General features: G+C 39.5%; 1 protein-coding gene across 2 annotated transcripts in view; it reads left to right on the top strand.

Annotated features, from left to right (window-relative positions):
• The window catches only part of crim1 (cysteine rich transmembrane BMP regulator 1 (chordin-like)), a 124,165-nt gene that overhangs the window by 33,523 nt on the left and 69,818 nt on the right, over positions 1-20,824 (top strand). The window lies entirely within an intron of this gene.

A 20,824-nucleotide genomic window follows, 5' to 3' on the forward strand; every position in this document is an offset into this window, starting at 1 on the left:
TCACGCCAACCCTTTAGATAACTACAGAGATACTGAGTTGATCAAACAGTATCAGTTTTCACGGCACAAAATATAACATTTTTGCGACCTTCTTAACAGAGGTCATAGGTCAATCGCTAACAGGAGCATGGCTCTACCAGTCATGCTTCATGTGTTACCCTACAAAAAGTAGTACATAAATGTTTGATTTTAAGCACAGGCTACTAGCACATCAAATTTATTTTTAAAGTATATTTTAAGTATGTTTGAAGTACTTTACAAAACTGAATTTTCCCATTTTAGGTATACCTTAAGTATTTCCCGGAATTTGTATACCGTTTATTCAAAATTTTGCATCATAAAGTTGTATACTTTTATTTTATACCTGTGATCTAAGTTTACTTCTGGAAAGTAAAGTGAAAGTGCACTTTAAGTACACTACCTGGGATTTAGTTCAGAAAGTGTACTTAAGGCATACATTTATAAACTTGTGTTTGTTGACAGCGAACATAACATTTGCCGCCATGCGGATTACATACTGTGGAACCCCTTATCTCACTGCCCCCTGATAACATGAGTCTTGTTGACTCCTTGCTCTACTGCTTGGATGATGTAAATCTTTCGTATGTCACAAAACTTCTTACAGTTGAACAAGGACAAAACTGAAATTCCTGTCTGTCTCCAAAGAAGACAGTCAGCCACAGCTCATCCAGAATGCTGCAGGTTGAGTCATGACTAGGAATAAAAAAAAATGGACCACATTACTCCAGTGCTCAAATGCCTCTGTTGGATTCCTGTGAAGTTCCAAACTGATTTCAACATTTTCCTCCTGGTCTGTCAAAGGTCTCAGTGGCCTTGCACCACAGCATGTCTCAGATATGCTTAGCAGCTATGAGCCTAGCAGATCTCTCGGGTCATCTGGCACCGGCCTTCTTTGTATTCCTGGAGCTCACTCCCAAGTCTGGCGAAATGGCATTCCGTGCTCATGCACCTTAGCAATGCAATAGCCGTCCTACCGACCCCATCCTATGTGCCCCAGCTTTGCTCTCATTTAAGAATAAGCTTATGGCCTTTTTATTCAGAATAGCTTACATGTAAATGGTAGACTAGTTCATGCTGATTGTGGTAGAACCATGGGGGATGAGAGGGCAGGGGTGGTGGGGAGGATGAGAGGGATGTGGAATGTAAATTTCCTGTGGTTAAAAAATGTTTAATTATTTTATCTATTGTTTTATTAATATGTTTTTTAATTATTTTGTTGTTTTATTATTTTATTTTGTTAAAGTATGTTGAGCCACAATTGCATGAAAATGCCATATATAAATAAACTTGACTGACTGACTTGTGGTGGACAGCAGTGTGGTGTAATGGTAACTTGCCTGCTCAGATTCCTGGTGGTGGACAGGCACTGTTGCTGTTCTCCTATGAAAGGTAATTAGCCTGAATTGCTTCAGTAAGTATCCAATGGAAAAATGTCCTGCAGTGGATGCCTTCTGCAGGTTGGGAAATATAGCGGCATAAAGTGATTTTTGAAAGAGAGAGCAAGAGAGTTTCTGTACAGGTTTTCAGCATTCACCCAGAGATGCTATCTGGACTACGTGCCTTGTGGATTTTAGTTCTCCTGGGGTCTAGTGCAATATTTCTTACAGGTATCAGTTATAACTGAGCTATGTTTTGAACCAGACGCTACCTTTCAAAGCATGTTTGATTCTGCTGTAATGCCATGGGTTACAGTGGGTAACCCTTGAATGAAATCAGTCTAGAATATTGCTGGATGCGCAAAGAGCCATTGGTTTATAGAGACTTCCTGCCATTGCAATATATATGGCATTTTCCATTAACAAAATGCGGAACTTACTACCTAAGTCAGGGGTGCCCAATGTGTCGATCGCTCGAGGCCATGCTGGTAGATGGCGTGTCATTTTTTCAAAATGCATCAGTTAACATTTTAATTCTTCCTGCTTTCATCCCTATTCCCAATAGCTTCTGCTTGACAGAAAGGTACGCTTGATTGACATGAAATGTGACCAATCTGATGCTGTTGAGAACTTTGTTACATTAAGCATGCTCACTCATGGTACAGTATAGACACAATTGGGGACTCAAAATTTCTTGGTATGGTCACGTAAATGTCCAATGTGATAGTAACATGATAACTTTGCCAATGTATTTTATATGGGGCAGAGCAGTTGTGGTGGCAGGGTAAATCTGACCCATTTTTGGCAGCAAATTTTGCATTCATTATCATATGGATAGTGGTGTAAATCTAAAGCTGGGGTTTTGTTAAGATATGATACTGGTCTACTGATTTTACTTTTATGTCAATACAGGTTTCTGTACAATTTGGCTTTTATTTTTACATAATAGTAAAAAAAGTTTGGCAATTTTATACGGTGCTGAGAAATCGTGGTGGTGACACAATAAATCAGGTCCATTTCAGGGTATTTTGTTTTCAATATCAGATGGATAATGGTGTTTTAAATCCAAAGCTGGGATTTTTCTTTGTCCAGATATGATACTGGTCTAATGATTTTACTTTTATACCAGTACAGATAGCCTACAATTCTACTTAATTTTGGAAATAGTTAAACTACACACACGGTACTGGAAAATGTCGTTAAGCTTGTAGTTCTGCCCTATGCAAGATATATAGAACACTACTACATCGGGCCTCATTTATCAAACGTGAGCTGAAAGAATTTGGTTGTACATTGCTTTTGAATGCATTCCACACAAAAAATGTTGGATTCATCAAAGTCATATGTCAGTTTGTTTGTAGGGTCTGAAAAAATTTCACGACTGCTCTAAAATGTATTGTGTGTGTAAATGGGGGGGAAAAAATCACACAGGTAAAGCTGGTTTTGAATAAGGGTTTTTATCAATCCATTCATTTGTCTTGTATGATGTGGAATTCTGCGGTAACGTTACCTAGACCTCCAAATGTTGCAAAACTCCAGTTCTTATCTGTGCAGCCCTAGCCCCACCTGCTCTGTTTGGTCTAGCACCGCTGTGAACACACAACAGGGGGCCGGGCAGACAGCCATCCTGATTGGTTGTTAAGATTCGTAACAAAGTAATATTTCTGAGAAGGTATCATTCCAGTAAATTGCTCTGGTATGTTCTTGTCTCATTTTTAAAATACATTTCAAAGTGATGAGTCGCAACTGCTAATCAACCCCCCCCACGCCTCCCCCGGAATCTTACAGGAAGCTTTGAGATAAAAAATGTGGCTGCTCTGAGATTTACTGGCAGTGAGTTTTTGCAGTTGGTCTACTTAGTGCTGGGACTTGGTGAAACATGCTCACAGACGAGCACATACCAGGAGAAGTTTGATGAAGATAGAGGGGGCTCAGTGACAAGGTGAGGAACCCAATATATAGGTTACATGCATGACACACAGTACATGTGTGTTGTGTACCACTAGTGAGAATATGTACAGGCAGCAGCACCTCTGTTTCCTCCCTAGTCATAAATCCCATCCAACTGTTCACCATCTTCTTTGTGGATGTGGTTACTAGGAACAGCATGGTCTGCCTGAGAGTAACTGCACTTGGCTGTGTTAGCCTGTATTTGCATTTTGTTATTAAGTTCATCGGGAAAATTTAGCTAAAAGGCCATGGAAGACAGAGCTGGTGTGTAAAGGCATCTTCTCAACCTTAGGCTGCTCCTTAAGGGTATGAGCTAAATTATCGAATGACAATTTCTTTATATTAGGCCAAAAAAAAAGATGTCGAAGTCTGTATGCGTGCTCACATTTGTGGTGAGCATGTTTATTCTAGCTGCCAGCCCTGAAAAAAAATTCAAATTAAAAATAAAAGAACATTGGCCAGAGAGATGTACAAATAGATCATTACGCGGGAGGTCTTTATGACATCGAAAAGAACACTTGTAATTGCCAAGCCGTGGTGAGGCATGCAGTGTGATGCGATTCAAATTGAGGTCTGCAGGTCAGCTGGTGAGCCTGCGACATGTGAATTTCCCCCCGGCGGGCTTCTGTCCAAAAACCCACGGGTGACGCACGTTCGTTTGTGTTCTCTCCCAGCTACAACTCATTTCAGCCATTGGCGAGGGTGACCTTCTTATGGATCCATACAACATTCCCTCCGTAAAACAATGCCTTGCCCCTCCTATTCTGCGTGTTCATGTGTAATTGTATGTGGCTGAATGATCAAAATGGAATATTTTAACTCCATTATTGACTGCTCAGTGGAGCAGACAGTGGATGCATCATTCCATTGACCGACCTGTAATTGCTCACAGCAGTCGGCAGCCATGTTGCGTGATCCTCTTTCATTTGCAGCTGCATTTATTTAATTCATTAGCGAACCTGATTTATTGGTAAAATTCCTGTTTTGTCTCTGTGATGGTGTACGTTGTGTGTATGTTGATCAGTTGCCATGCCATGTAACACATTTGTCACACATGGTCAGATGAGAATTGTGTAGTGTTAATTCCGACCAGTCAATAATTTAGTTTGCACTCTATGTAATCAATGAGCCTATTAAATTGGTTCAAATTTTCTGTTCATTTGTCATTTAGTTTCGCCAGGTCATGTGGAGGATAATGTGTGCCACAATTCAGAAAGATTTCAAACGAGGGACTAGGAATGTCAAAAAAAAATGTCACAGTGGTGTGTTTTTTTTGTCAACACGGTGAGTTTTTTCGAGTCTGTGCATAACAAAGTTTACCTAATGGCTCTCCTGTTAAATGACTACAAATCATTCAGATGCTTGAAAGCATTGGAACAGAGCAAATATATATTGCACCAATGGAAAACTCATTTTGTTTAAAAAAACAAAAACAAGTTACTGTATTCATGTGCTAAATATGACGTTTTAATGCTCTTTAGCTCAAAACAAACTGTTAGCCATAATGGTGCCAACTGGCTGCAGTCTCATGAAACCTACATGAATATTTCCACACAAGTCCGAGTGCTCAGGCAGCATATTCTAGTTCTTGCCTTCACCCAACAATATCCAACCAGCTCAGGCCCAACCAACCAAGAGGTGGGAGTTAACCGTAAAATCAGATGCTTTAATTCATTAGGTGCAGAGTGAACGCCAGCATGCTCTACAGCTATACAGGACCACGGTTGACTACCCATGGTGCAAACAATCTTTGGTTGGTGCTCCTTTCTGGTTCTTTCATGCGATGTTTATTGGGGTGAACGCGGCCGCGAAGTGGCGGGGACCTGCCTCGCCCGGAGCTTTGAATCATGTGGCGGCCCCCCGGGCCTGCTCTGCGGCAGAATTACCATACCGCTAAAAGGTCTGGGACCATTAATGGGGTCAGCGGTCCGCTGTGACGCGCCGCCGCCGCATGTGCCATTCGGGGGGCCGCTGAGCCCTCCCCCTTTTACCTGCCCGCGTCCTCCATCCTGTGAGACCTTTGCCCGTTCGAGCGGAAAACTGCTCGATGAGGGTTTTTTTTTTTTTTTTTTTTTAAACGGTGGGCTTGCTCGATCTGTGCTGCATCAGCCCTTGATGCATGCCACCTCTAGAAAAGCAATAATGGGTGCTTCTCACTTATGTGAACCAGCGTACCGGGAGTTGGGGAGGGCAGGGGGGCGTGGGGGCTGGCTGATGTGGCTGGGACCGGGAGTCAAACTGCGGCCACGGCCCATGGGTATTACTCAAACCGCTGAAAGGGTCTGGGGCCCTTAACAAGGCGGTGATATGCCTCCGCTGCGCTCAGGGTTCTGTCAGAAAGAACAGGTTTTTGTGCTCCAGAGTTAATCGTTTCCTTTGTTGATATGCAAAGTTGCCCGACCCTCTTTTCTAGCTCTTATTTCCTGCAATAATCTTCGCACTTTATGTAACTCTGGGTACAGTATGTTGTCAGGTTTGTTTGTCTGGGTAGTTTACTGTGCTAACAGCGCAATCTCTTGCACTTATGTACTTTACTTTGTAATTTGCTGAGGATAAGAGCATTTTCTAAGTGAATGTGATGTTATGTAATACCATGAAAAGCACCGTTAAGTTCCAACTTCCAGTTGCTAACCTCCCTGCGGAATCTTAAATAAAATAACTTAGGCCTACATATTTCCTTTATGAATACCATGTTCCTGTGCACATTATTTGATAGCTGTGCTGTAATTCACAGCAGCACTTTAAAAAACTGAACTGAGAAAGTGTGAATATTGGGCTCTTTTGTTCTTCTGTTTATTTTTGTGTTGCTCCTGAAAATTATCCCTATGAGTTCATTGTTTGGTGTTTGTGCAATCCGGTGTGTCTATAATCTATAAACACCATTGTTCGGTGTGAGTGTCTTCCTTTTAGTCTATTATCAGATTCAGCCCTTTGTAAGGCATTAGCTGGTTCCTGCTTGTCAGGATAGGGTACATCCAGATGACACATAAATTTGTTCCATGGATGACAAAATCAATTGAACAGAGATGTTTTCTTGAGACTTGGATATTAGTAGTTCCATTCAAATTGAATTATGGAGGTTTCAAATTGTTCATCTATGTTTTTGATTGTCTGTCACCAGGAGCATCATTGTTCGCAAGCTGTGATCTAGACAATAGAGCATTTTAAATGTGCTTCCCCTCAAAGGAAAAGACATTTGAAAAGGGAAATAGCTGTGAAGTGCTAATGTGTGCTCTGTCAACATAAAACCACTGTTAGAGACGACATAAATAAACACCCGTAGCCTAAGCCTGTTTGTACATATGCATACCCATGTGAAGGAGAAAGACAGAGTGAAGAAAATATAATTCAAACAAAGATGGTAAACCTTATCCAAACTAAGAAAGCCTTATTCACTCATTCATTTGCTGATTATTATCATTGCAAATTGAGTTAATGAAACTATAGCTTGCTAACTTATGCATAGACAAAATAAAATATATATATTTTTTATTGTAGTTTCTCGTGGAAGATAATACAGATGTTATACAGGGGAGATATCAGCGCAAAGATCAAAAAGCAAAAAGATCATCTAGCAAAAAGAAGATAATCTACTTATACATATTAACAAAACGAAGATAATTTACATCTAGCTAGCTGGCTATAATACACATTATACTATAATACATGTTTCATTTGCAATTTACAGTGATAATAACTTGCTAATGAATGCACTGAGGAAACGTATTGCTCTGAAGGTGATTTGTCTTGCGCACATTGGGCACAACATAAAACATAACAACGATGCTGCTTGCACGGAACGCAAACTGCTGTGTCCACAGCAGGGTTTCCTGCCAGTGCTGCCTCTCAGTTCTTTACGACCTCTGACATTGCTCTGCTCCTTTTAATTGTACGTCATATTCCAATGTCCACCTATAATTCTTGGCGCTATTTACAGCAAGTTGTTTCACATTAAAAAGACAACAATTAAGAGTTAATTTGTTGTTTCTATTTTTTTCTATTTTCCTTTGTAAAGCAAAGCAATAGTCTAATATTTGGTTGCACAGGGTGCAATAACTGCAACTCAAGTGTATCGCCCATTGACATCACCAATAATTTGGTATCATCTTTGGAAATGTGATTTCAGGCTTTCACAGTAGCTGCCTTCAGTTGATCTTTGTTTTGATGGGCTTCTGTCTTTAGTCTCCTCTTCAAGCCATTGAAATACATGCTCGACTGGATTTAAATCAGGTCACTGACTTAGGCCAGTCTAAAAATTTCAGATTTTCCCCATTGATGAATGTTTTAGTTGCGTAGGCAGTGTGTTTGGGTTCATTGTCTTGCTGCAGGATGAAGTGCTAGCTGATGAGGTTGGAAGAATTTCTTTGTACATAGTCAGAAAAAATATGTCTGTTGCCATCCTCCATTACATCATCAATAAAGACGAGTGAGCCTGTTCCAGAAGCAACCAGACATGTCTAACCCATGACACCACCTCCTCCATATTTCACAGATGCTTCTGAGTGCTTTGGATCATGGGTTGTTCCTTTCTCCACACATTCGATCATTTTGGTAAAGGTTAATTTTGTTCTCATCTGTCCGTAAAACTTTGTTCCAGAACTCTTCTAGGTTGCCTCTGTATATTTTAGCCTGGCCTTTCAATTCTTGCTGCTGATGAGAGGTTTCCATCTTGCCATATATCCTATATAATTTTTCTCTTTAAGTCTAAGTCACTGCGTACTGTGGCTTGTAAAATTTTCACTCCTGTCCTCTGGGGTCTGCTGATGATGTCACTGACCTTTTTCTGGTTTTTCTTTACAGCTTTTAGGATTCATGATTTCTGTGATGATGTTAGGGATGGACAAAATGGCGAAATATTGTACCGTGATCATTTTTTCATATCTTTCTGTATCAATATACAGTATATCACGATATGAAGCAGACCATTATTTCTGTCAAGTTTGAAAATTTCCTTTTGCTCCTGAATGAAAACTGAAGATACCAAAAATTTAATTGTGGTTTGAATTATTATTTTTATTTTCAGTCACACTCAGGACATTACATACAAATATAAAGATTACAAGCAGAAATAAAACATGTATTATTATAATCAATAAATTATTATAACTAAAATCTTACATAAAAAACATTAAATTCTGGACAGCATAAGCTATATCCTTTGTGCAAAATAGAAATAAATAATTATTAGAAATAATCATGAACAACTAAAATCTCAAATCTCAGCATGCATTTGAACGCAATCAAAAAAAACTGTTACAAAAAAACAAACAAACACTTGGGGAAGTGCAGTATGACAGAAATGTTTATGGCCAGGGAGTTCATATTTTGGGTCAGTTACTTTTGTTAGCTTCTTAAATCCCACCTATTCTGGAATTTATATCATCATTATGTCTTTTGTAATACTAAAAGCTAATGCGTGTGTGATGTCTTTTCATTTTTTTGTCGTAGGGCATGGCCCTGGAAAAAGTGATACTATAGTTTGTTTCTGGAGTGTTGCTCTGGGTGCTTTGCTGCTCGTATTCAGGGTCAGCTTGCAAGTGTTTGCTTTTGTGAACGCTTGCGTTTGGTGTGCCCTAACGGATGACACTGCTTCAAATGATAAAATAAATTTGTGATATTGCCTGTCTTCATTGGCACCGGTCTTCGGCACGCTCTACAATTTATGTCAGGGCAGTATCTGAGTGAAGCCAACTTGCAGTCAGGTGTTGAAAACGCAATTTTCTTCCAAACACCGAGAAGAAAATTTGATTTATGGTTATGCAAATAAAGATGTACTGGTACTTCAAATTCAAGCTCTGTGGCTTGAAGAACTGCTGAAGAGAGCTTAAACCAGCATCTCTGAACATAGCTGATATCTTGAGTGTAAATTCATGTCCCCTAGCAAGGGTGATTATACTTTAAACCCAAGGACATATATTTGTGGCCATACACTTTTGCTGCATTTCAAAAAATAATTTTTTTTATTTTACTTCAGATCTCAGAAAGAACAAAAAGGCTTTGTCCTGGCTGCTTTTTTTATTTTTTATTTTTTATTTTTTTTAGATCTAAGAGGATAGCTGTCACTATGATATTTGATGCCCATTGTCTGCATGGCAGTGAAATTTGGCTGTGTGAATACCATTGTTAGCTGAACATATCAGATAACACATCGAGCTTGTGGACCGTTTGTTTTCAAATGCACTCCAGGAATACCTTCCAGTTCATTCAGGCAGGGTTTGTCCCAAGCGCAATGATTACTGAATAACACTAGTTTTCAACCATGAAAATGGTTGTTTGCTAGACTGTTTTGAGTGTTTTGGTAGCAATAGCCATGATCATTTTGTCTAGGTGCATTTATGGGAATGTAATGTAAGGGCCGTGAGTAATTGCTGGGTGGGTGTAAGGTCACAATACATCCGAGTCACCTCTCTGTCCTGCATTTGCATATGTTCTATGGGACCTGCATGCTCTAATGCTTCACATTTTGGTTATTGTGGAGCGTCACCCTTGGAGTGCTCTCTCTCCCTCAGTGCTAACATGCGGCTCAACCAACTAGCACAGCATTAGAGCTCACTAGTCCAAGTAGCCTTTTTTTTACACACACACACTCTCTCTTTAAAGGCATTTATGTCAGTGTGGACTCTCTGACTCCATCACACATGCGTGCATGTCTAAGGTAAGTGGGAATGAATGCCTACACTTGTAATGCAATTATTATACGTGTCAATAGCTAGTACCTTTCATGCGCTTTCAGTGTAAGTGGGATTGTGAGTCGTGGACAGTGCACTTATGCTTTGCAGGTGCTGAGAAAATGATACACCAATTTAATTGAGTGGAATTTTTTTATCTATTGAAACTCATGGAAAGTGCACCCTGAGTATACAGTTGAGATTGTCAAATATTGTATGTTTGATAATGCCATTTTATACTAATATTAGAGTTTTGCAGGTCCCATTGGTATTAGCTTGTTCATAAAAAATAACAGTGACTTTATGTGGTCTAGTTATGTTCTGTTCTGGCCTACCAGTGGTGGGATGAACTTCCCACTGTGGTCAGGATCATCCAATGCAGACTGAAAACCCACCTATTCAGATTGCACCATTCCTCTTCTGACTCTCTTCAGCCTTCCTTTAGGGATAGTAATGCTACAGGCATAGCTGTGTGAACATCACTGTTTTGTGGTACTTCCATTTTATGTACAGCACTATTTGCGGGTTTGTTTGGAAAACCTTACACTTATTGATTACAGATTTGTGGCAGGGCTCAGTCTGGGAGTGGGAATCTGGTTAAGTAGGCACATGCACTTGGGTTCCCTTACTTAATCAGCTCAAGCTTTAAAACTGAGCTTCTGTTCAGGGACCTAGAAACGATACAGAAAAGCCCAGCCAAAAAGCTGTACCTTTGTCTCGGGTTTTGGTTGGTTTAAAGTTTCTTTTTTAAGTTTATTATATTTTTAGCTTTTTATATTTGATTCTTGTGTGGGTGAATGGTTAAGTTTATTATTATCTGTTCTTTCTCTTTGTTCTCTGTCTCATTTAAAATGAATTAAAATGCCAGATAGAATCCAGATTTATTACATCTCCCTGTGTCCAGCTGTTTTGTCTCTCCCAGGGGTGTGCTTGGGCATATGACAAAAATTATGAAATTGATTCTGTGCCTTCTTGGTGATATGAGACTTTTATATTCCTGACACTAACACTGATGTGCTCCACTTTTGTAAGTTGCTCTGGTTAAGAGTGTCTACTCAGCGATGGTAATATAATGCATGGGTTCGCCAGAAGAAACTTAAGTAGCACATTTCCTATTTCGGCTTTTAGAAGAGGTTGAGTGTCTAGTTAAGTTTGCCCAGCGACACGTAGGAATTCACACAAGTTTGGAACAATGTGTACGACGGAAACCTTTGATTGAGACTCTTCAAGTCAGAACACTCTAAGTCAAAAGTGCATATCTCCTTAAACTAAAAACCACTTAATTGCTCTTTTTGTGCACTCACATCCAGTCAGAATAGAGTCTGTGGTCCTTGAATGTTGGTGACATTATGGATGAAATCTAAAGCATGTTTGAGCTTTCAAATGTGGTGGGGGGTTTTTCTGATGAGCCGTTGAATCTCTTAAAGCCAAATACTTGTAAAAGATTTCTCACCTGGTCCTCTTAGCAGTCTCTGCTCTTATCTACCTGCCTTTTGGACTTGTCATTCTGTCTATGTGAAGCCTGTGTAATGCAAGGAATGTGATCATAAATAGTTACTTGTCAGATAGGGGGCACGAATGTGTGGAGTGATTAGACGATCCTTGTGATAAATCAACGAACGCAAAGCACCTTTAGGACATTGACACGCTGATTTTGAAATTAATTCTACGGAATGGGGGATTGAACAGCGGGCATTTTTTGGGTTGTTTGTTTATTTATGAAAATGGCACAGGTGTGAAAGACTGTACCCATTAAGACAACAGCGGTAGCAACAAAAAATGTGCTTAGTCATAACTGAAAGAGAATACGATGCCAGATGGAAAAAAAAAAAAAAACCTTCACAGCAGGGGTAGAGATCAGTGATATGGGCAGACCTTTGCTACACTACTTTTCTCCTACTACCACTGAAAAACAGGAGTGCATCTAGCCAATCAGGAGCTGAGGTGGGTCATTTGAATCAGCTGAAGTCTTATGAAGAGAAAATGGACTCAAAATATCACTGTTGCTGCTAAAAAAAAACATGGAAAGGGGATTAGTGTACAGACGTGTTTTCTTTAATTCTGGATATCACTCCATCCTGAACCTGCCTAGTATGGTTATTTGGATGCACGCATTACCTCCTTTGCTATGCGGACACAAGCCGCAGTAGTGATGTATATTTCTTTAAGGTAGGGATAGAAGTTCGGATGCACCATGACAATGCTATGAAATCTTGCTTCCAGTAGCATTTTGCATTGACTGTATGATGTACCCACACTTTTGAAGGCTTCATCTTTTTAAAATACAGTTGCTCAGGGCAGCGGTGACTTTAATGGGCTCAATGAGCTCCCACAATCATGCAAATAGGCTCATTATGAACAAAGGCTCGTTTGTGTGCGGGGAGCGACCGATTAAGGTCAATTTAAAAGATGAAGGATAGGGCTGTTTAGAGCAAGGGCCATTGGTCCTTGATGAAGTTGGGCAACACATTTTTCAGTGCTTCACAGTGCAATATGGTTTTGCACAAGAATTTCCTCACTGAGGACAATAATGGTCTGTTTAAGGACGATAAAAGTGTATTCTACTGTATTGCAATTTTAATTCTATTTATCTATTTTTTATTCTGTTATTAGTCCTTCTAACTCAAATTCTGTGGCATAAAATCAAATAAAAGATGTAAATCACAAAACACGATTGTGGGGAAATAAAATTACAAATAAGAAGCGCAGCTTTTTTTTACCATTTTATAACCATATTCATTGCATTCATTGGTTACCCCTGTCAGTGTACAAACTGCAGTGTGTCTTTGGGGATGTGCGTTTTATTTCATTTTTCTGTGGTTAATGTATACATTCTCTCAAGCTCAGTTCAGTACTATCACATTTTTAAACTGGGAGTTTTCCAGGAAATACATCAGACTCCAGAGAACGAAACTATGCGTGTAATTTATGTAATGCAGTTTTGGAACAGAGTCACCCTCTTTTCAGTTTGAAGGCTGATTTTCCCACATAATATACATGCGGCATTGTAAAATTCAAACCACTCATATGCTGTTACAGGTAACAAGGTCATCAGGATCATTACCAAATAAAATGCAGATTATACGAGTGACTGTAACCAAGTGTAGGATATCTGAAATGTCTACGTTTAGTGTCAGAACGGACAGTCTCCTCTGCTAAGACCACCTGTTTAATTCAGTCATGGTACTGAAAAATACCAGCCACGGGCTGATGTAGCGACAGATTTCCTCGGTCTGAGAGGGGAGAAAAGGAAAAAAAAATCATGTAACAGCCTCTTTTCTCAAACACGGCATTCTGACATTCCGCAGAGAGGGTAACATTCCCCCTGCGCTGCAGTGGAACGGTGGCATTTCCTGTGGCGTTAAGTGGGTGGGTACCTCTGCATTCCAATGCAGGCAGGAAACCCCGTCACGGGCTGGCGAGGTATGCTCGGCGCGTGTCATTTCGCATTACAGATTTCAGATTTCTCTTTTTTGTCTGCGCAACGGGAAATTCCTTTGTTCGGTCATTGGGGACTTAAAGCATACCGCAAGACAGTTACCTCACAAACATCGGCTTCAAAAATACATAGAAATACATAAAGTAGCATCATGAGAAAGTTTACTTTTTGGACCCTTTTTTTTCCCCTTAGCGAGCTCAAAGATTTAGTAGGGTCAGTGACACATGTTAGTAGCGCACACTGGAACAGCTGTATTCATTAAGAATAATAACATTATTGCTATAAACTTTGGCAAAATAGTGTAGTAGAATATACTGTACATGTGGAACGTGTCGGCTGTCATTGGAATTGGAAGGCTAAACAAAATTTCTTTTTAAGGAGCAGAATCAAAGGGCCAACACTTCTTTTGTTAAACATTAGTGATATTCAATGTCATTTTTATAGTTCTTGATCAGGTGCACATTCAATAGCTCATTCAATTAATGTGACAAATACTTCAGGGTAATCTCTTATCTTTAGTCTGAGAGTAATGATTTTTAGTCAGAAATGTATTCAAATCTTCTGACAGTTTTTGTGTAAGCTCTTGAGATTGCTGCATGTTGAAGACTTCTTACCTTGATCCCCATGTCACTTTTGTAGAACAATAACGATCTCAGATATGCTATGCCAAACATAGTTGAAAGTTTCAATAATTTATTGAAATCTTTCATTCTTTAATTGCTTTCTTTAATTATTTTTAAAAAATAATAATACTAATAGGGGGGATGAGAGCTTGAATAACATTTTTAAATGATACAAAACATCATTTCGGAGAGTTCATTGGTTTGGCTTATAAATCATATGAAGTGTTCGTAGAACCCTTTCCTGAACTGCTCCCAAAAATCCATGACTGTGTTGATGATAACACCTATTGCAGTTTCCTGGGCTAGAACAATTAAGATTAGAGTTTACTTGCTCAGAATGCCATTTGACACAGAGTACGAAAAATACCAATGTTCGGCTGGGGGAATTTCTGAGACTCCTGCATATTTTATCGATAAGTCATTCACAAAATGAGACACTTCACAGCAGGGCTGTGCAGAGACCTTTTGAAGAGCGTGTACACAAAGTGAGAAAAGGGCACACCGACCTAGAAAAAACTGCTTTACAGCATCCTGTTATTGTCCAGAATGAATAAAGGAAAATTAATCACAGCTACAATAATAATGCAGATATTAATTTTTTTAAAAATCAAATCAAAGGGACATCTCGGGCACTTGGGGCAAAAGGGGCAGGTGCTCGGGCACCTGGAGCCCCCATCTCTGCACGTCCCTGTTTCATGGGCAGTGAAATGAGATGCTTGCAAATGATCTGTCCAGGGGACATGTTATAAAAATAAATACGATTAGCCTCGAGATGGCCTCAAGATAAACATTTGCACATTTAGATTTGTTATGGAGACTTTGAACAAGGTGGAGCCATATTTATTGCAAGTATACCTGCATACAGTATAGTCAAATAGATAAAGTTACACACTGGCATATTTCTCAAAGCTAGTCTGGATATGAAGTGGTTTCCTTATATCTGATGTGTAATTCAGGCTGACCCATTTTGCTGTAGACTGCTAGTGCTTGGTGTTGTTAAAAATACTGTGCCTTCAAAAAGTATTTGTCACTCTGGATGGTTGCAGATCTTTAGACAAAATGTAATATTAGACTAATGGAGACTGAGTAAGCACAAAACACATTTTTTTGAAGTATTACTTCATTTATTTAATGAAAAAAAAAAGATACAACACCCATACATGTAATAATTGAGGAAATCAGGAAATACCTTTTTCACGGCACTGTAATTATTTCGCGCTCTTTCTCTTTCTGTATTTCCTGGCTGTCATTGATGGGTGATGTCAAAACAAGCAAAGCACCCCGGAATTCTAGGACATTTAAGTGGGCTGGCGCCACAGCCAGAGGCGTGGTGAATTCCCATGATGCCATTCTCTGTTGTCACGTGTGACTGCTTTGCTCTTGACTGGAAGGGCTTGTGACATGTTTGACTGCAGCAGGTTTTTAGTGTTGTACACAGTGGACAAGATTATAGTTCAAGACAGTTTCCAACTGGCTTATGTCACCTTGGATTTGTCAGGTTCCATTCAACTCAGTATTATGGGTGGGAGAGGGTTACTGTCGTAAAAAAAAATTGCTTTCAGTGGGTTGCCATTTTGTGACCATTGTGCTTAGAGATGCATTATGTTGATAGACTATCGATGGAAGGAATGCAAGCAAAATCAAACTCCTCATATAGCGCATATTAGTCAGTCAGTCAAATATATTAATATGACAAAAATGACTGTTTCAGTGCACACATGAAAAATGGCATACAGTTTTCTGCATCATGGACAGTTTGTGCTAGATAAGTGTGAAATGGCAGTGTACAATAAAAAAATCAATACAGTAGAAAAATCTATTGAAATAAAAACACCCAATGGTAGTAGAAAATGTAAAATAATAAGCTGTCTTTGAGCTCAGCTGGATTGTAGACAAAATATCTGATAAATTTAATGCTTTGAGAATGTTGCTCATGAGGGACCAAAATAAAGAAATAAATCCATAAAAACGGAAAAACAAAACAAAAACAAATAATAGTCTAGTAAAAACGGCGCAATTCTTCTTCTGGTTCCCAAAGGAGTCCTGAGCCTGGCTTTAAGAGCAAATCAACCTTGAACTTCAGTCCAATCTAGTGCTAAGCTCATCTGAGCAGAAACTGGGATGTGACAGCTACAAGCAATCACAACATTATGAGTTGCAGCGCTGGGAACAGAAAAGAATAATCATAAATTTGTCACAAGCTTCCGCGAAACAATATGAGCCTGGAGTGTTCCTTATGAGTTAGCTTAGAGTTTTTGTGTTTGTTGAAGTGATATCAGCGCTTGTTTGTGCTGCTGCGATATTCCAGTGTAGATTTGCTTTAAGGCATGCCCTCCAGACTGAGGGCTGTTTTGACTGTCGCAGGCTTACGGATAAGGGTGTTAAGTCTGTTTGGGCAAAATATTGGAGGGGGCATAGGCTGCTTGACATCTGCCAGAAATGCTCTAACCCTACAGAAAGTTAGCTAGCAACCTGTGTAAGATAAATCAAGGTTTATGGCCTGTTTTTCAATGGTGCAAGGCGTGGAATATGCACAAGTAGCCCTGAAATCAGACAGGAAAATCAATAATGAATATACAGCTGGATACTCAGATCTGCAGAATTACAATTCTGGCATTCTTTGAGCGGCGTTGCTGCCTACTGTAGCCGACTAAGTGCAAGTATACACAGATATTGATCGTATCTTTTTTCCCAAGCACAACGCGTGTGTGTGCGCGTGTGTGCTTGAAGATTGTCTCTGGAGTCCGTGCTCCACCAAGGCAGTTCCTTCTGCTAGCAGCACGCAGCAGCGAGGACACGAGATTGCTAAACCGAACCATGCATTACAGTGAAAAAATATGTGTCATAATAGGCAGCAGCTGAATTAACCTTCCTTGCGCGGAACGCTGTGATTTATCGGGGCTCCGTTCCCGGCGAGAGGAACGTGCTTCGCCAAAGGACTGGCTTTACCTGGGAGGCAAAATAGACCTCCTGGGCCATCTGCCAATTTTAACGGCACAGCGGGGCTCTCTTCCTCCCCAAGGACCAGCCAGGAGCCCTCTTTGGCTATCAGCCATTTAAGGGTTGGATGAGTCCTGTCAGTGCTGTCAGTGAAATTACAGCAGTAATGCTTTTTGATGTGGAAATGATATTTTTCAAGTAGCCTGGAGTTCCCTGGGAAAAGGGAGAGCTTTTTAACATTAACGGTTTTTTTCAGAAAGTGTTTGTACATCATTATAAAAACAAATTTGATATAAACAATGACACCAATGGCTGAAACATCTAAGCATCTCACGCTGTTAATATCTCTAGTAGGACTGCATGTAATAGGATTTAGCATTTCTTTATTGGGTTTTTAGCATGACTGATTTTTGCGCTATTGAAGGCAATGGGGGGGGGGGGAGGTCGAGGAGTCTCAGCGTGTCCAGCCTTCTCTCGTTAAATGTTTACCTCTTCCTCAGAGCATACGAATTGGTCATGCGCCTTTTTCTGGCACGCTCCAAGGTGGCGCCGTTGCCGAAGCACCCAGGGTTAATTACGGAGGTAAACAGCCGGCCCTCTCTGGATGATCTTTTATGCTCTTTGATTAAGGTCAGGCCCTCGTTACGGGGAACTTGCTGATATGTCTGGCAGTGACTCTCGGGCTACGTGCTTGTAGTGAATGGAAACTCACAGTCATGGCTGTGACTACCATAGAGGACGCTGAGGTTGTGACCTCTGTATTTTAATATACTGTATACAGCGTGTATGTGTGTGTTTGTGTGTGTGTGTGTGTGTGTGTGTGTGTGTGTGTGTGTGTGTATATGTGTGTGTGTGTATATGTGTATATACATATATATATATATATATATATACATATATATATAGAAACAAATTTATTTAGGTTTAGCAGATGGTTAAAAAGACTTTTAGAAAATAAATAAAGAAATTTAGCAAGGAGGAAGTGCCCAAAGTGTCTGCTTCACGGTTTCGTGATTCAAAGTGAGTAAATAACTTACATGCATGCTGTAGACATATAATTCAGTTCAGTGGTGCATGCACCCTGTGTCCATGTCTCGTTGGAGAGGCTGTGTCGACACATTCCCTACATGTGTAACTTATGACCATGTAAGTAATTATTTCAGCTTCATTGGTTAATTTTATTCACTGTGTTTACCATTTAAACTGTAAAGAGACAGTATGTAATGTTATGCATCTGCTGTTGTTTGGTTAGTCGTTTTTGCTACGTCACTTGTGCACGCTAGAGTAGCCAGTTATCATTAGCTAGGTGGACTGTTGCTATGCTACATGGCCACCATTATCTGTGGACAGTAATGCTACATCATTGAGAATATAGAGTTTAGAAATCTGCATTTTCAAACTGTGACACTTAGCTTTTGCATGTGATGCCATTGTATGCCATCATTTTATTTGATTCAAGCTGGTCTGCATACTGTTGAGTGATTATAAATGCTGCAGTCCAAAAATAAATCTGCTGGTAGGTGGTAGGTGGTAGGTGCTTTGGCACACCAACGTAGTGGGTTAGCCTGTGACCCCTAGCCATATATAGTACACTTTCTGGCACACAGCCATAAAAAACAGTATAGCTAAAACTAGCAAATAGCGGCAAGAGTCCTTCTCATACAGAGCCGCATGTGCTTGTACAGTCAATGCCTTTGCCCTCGTGAGTAGGCAATTTTTATTATTATTTTTTTTTTTTACAAGAAACTACTGCCACCCACTGATTGCTTTAGATAGTGATAGTATGACCTTGTGGAAGTTTAAATGAAAGACGGGGAAATTAAACACCCATTCTGCCCTTGCCTTATGTTTTAATGGTCGGTTATTAGCTCATTTTAAGAGCACATCCAAAGCTTTGTTAATTTATTTATCTATTGTGTGTGTGCACTGCTGTGCAGTTCGACAGCATGCTATCCGATGTGTTAAAAATGCACATTTCTATACAGGGATGCTTAAGGAAACTGTCTGTTATTAAAGAGGTGTTGGGCAGGTAGTTAAACATACATTGTCTCTGGGAGTCATCAAGTTCTGAAAGGTTTGAATATTTGATATTTCTAATATTAATATATTGTCTTTTTTAATGTTTTCATTGTTTATTATTTTATTATTTATTTATTTGTTTTCATAATTCATAACATATTATCATAATTTCAGACTTTCTGTTTAAATAAACCTCATGTAACTGACATACGCTTGGTAGTACAGCACAAGCACAACCCACTTGTAAACATGTCAGTTGTATGAATAAGCCAGATGTAGTGATGAAAAGTTGTAGAATGGATGCGTGCTTATTAAAATGCTGTTTAAATTAAAATGACTCCACAAGTGATAATAAAGTACTCCATGTATTGTGGCCCTGTCAAACCATTAAATATTTATTGAATTCACAATCCATTAATACCACATAATTATGTATTTCCCCTTTCATTTTAGAATAATAAATTTACTATTGAAAGACATTTTATTTTGAAATCTGAGCACTTTACTGTGATTGCTGTCAAGTAACAAAATGACTTAAGGGAAATGTTTAATTTATGCATTGATTTATTTATTAAGTATAGTAGCAATTTTATTTTTGACCATACATTTAGAGTGTGTTAGACAGATACAATCATGGCTTTCAAACCTTAAAACAATTGAGGTTGATAAGATTTCATTTTATGTTCTTTTTATATTTCAGTTGAGTGGACTGCACCATTATGTGTGCAATAAATTGAATCTCATCAGAACTTAAGTTCGGATATAACATTACATTGGGGTTCATGCATTAGAGCTGGACATTCCTAAATGATGGGTGTAAGATTATTTTTTCACTCTATAGTTCAAAACACTTCAGTATTAAAAGCTGTTAACAACAAATCTGCGGTTGTTCACAGATATGATGTTTATTTAATGTGCCTGTAATTTATTTATGAGATATCATTTCATTGCTGTGGGGCTTCTGGTTTTCAGGGGCCTTAAGAACAAAAACAAGTTTGGGAATATATAGTTGGGAAATGAGCATTCCTGCAAAATGAAATCCTTTCATTCGGTTTCCGTTTGGTTTGCCTTCGTGAACAGGCCTCATTGTGTTACCTGCAACATGGGGAAAATTTATACTCTGGATTCTCAGACTTTTGCAAACTGAAGCAGTGATGCATGTGACTGTGCCTGGCAGTGCATGGATGATCCAGACCCATGGAGGTGCATTGTTTCATTTAGATCAACACTTGCTGGGTGGCAAGTGTTGTCCTGAATTTTAATTCCCCGTATTGCTAAGTTTGACTATCTAGCTGTAGGTTCATTGTGGATTTAATGAACTTTAATGCCTGATTTGAGGATTGTTTGTGCACATTCTATGCCAAGTGCCATTATCCTGATGTTTAAGGCAAACTCAGCCACATATGGGTTTCCTTTGGGTACTCTGGTTTCCTCCCACAGTCCAAAGATGTGCAGGTAGGCTAATTGAAGACTCTAAATTGCTCATAGGTGTGAGTGAATGGTGTGTGTGTGCCCTGCGATAGATTGGTGACCTGCTCAGGATGTATTTCTGCATCTGACCAAATGCACACCGGGATATGGATATGGAGCACCCCCCGCGACCCTGACCAGGAATAAGCGGGACTAGATAATGGATGGATGATTGTCATTATTTTCACTGTTACCCTCCTTTTCTTTGACCATCATTTATTAGGACTAAAGGACAGCGGAGGTTGGGGTCCAGCCTATCATGCCATGCCTCCTGGTAGGAGTCCTGCCACTAGATTGGATAAGTGTATTAGAACAAGG

The sequence above is a fragment of the Anguilla rostrata genome, chromosome 1, assembly GCF_018555375.3.
Source record: "Anguilla rostrata isolate EN2019 chromosome 1, ASM1855537v3, whole genome shotgun sequence".
NCBI classification, from domain to species: Eukaryota; Metazoa; Chordata; class Actinopteri; order Anguilliformes; family Anguillidae; genus Anguilla; species Anguilla rostrata.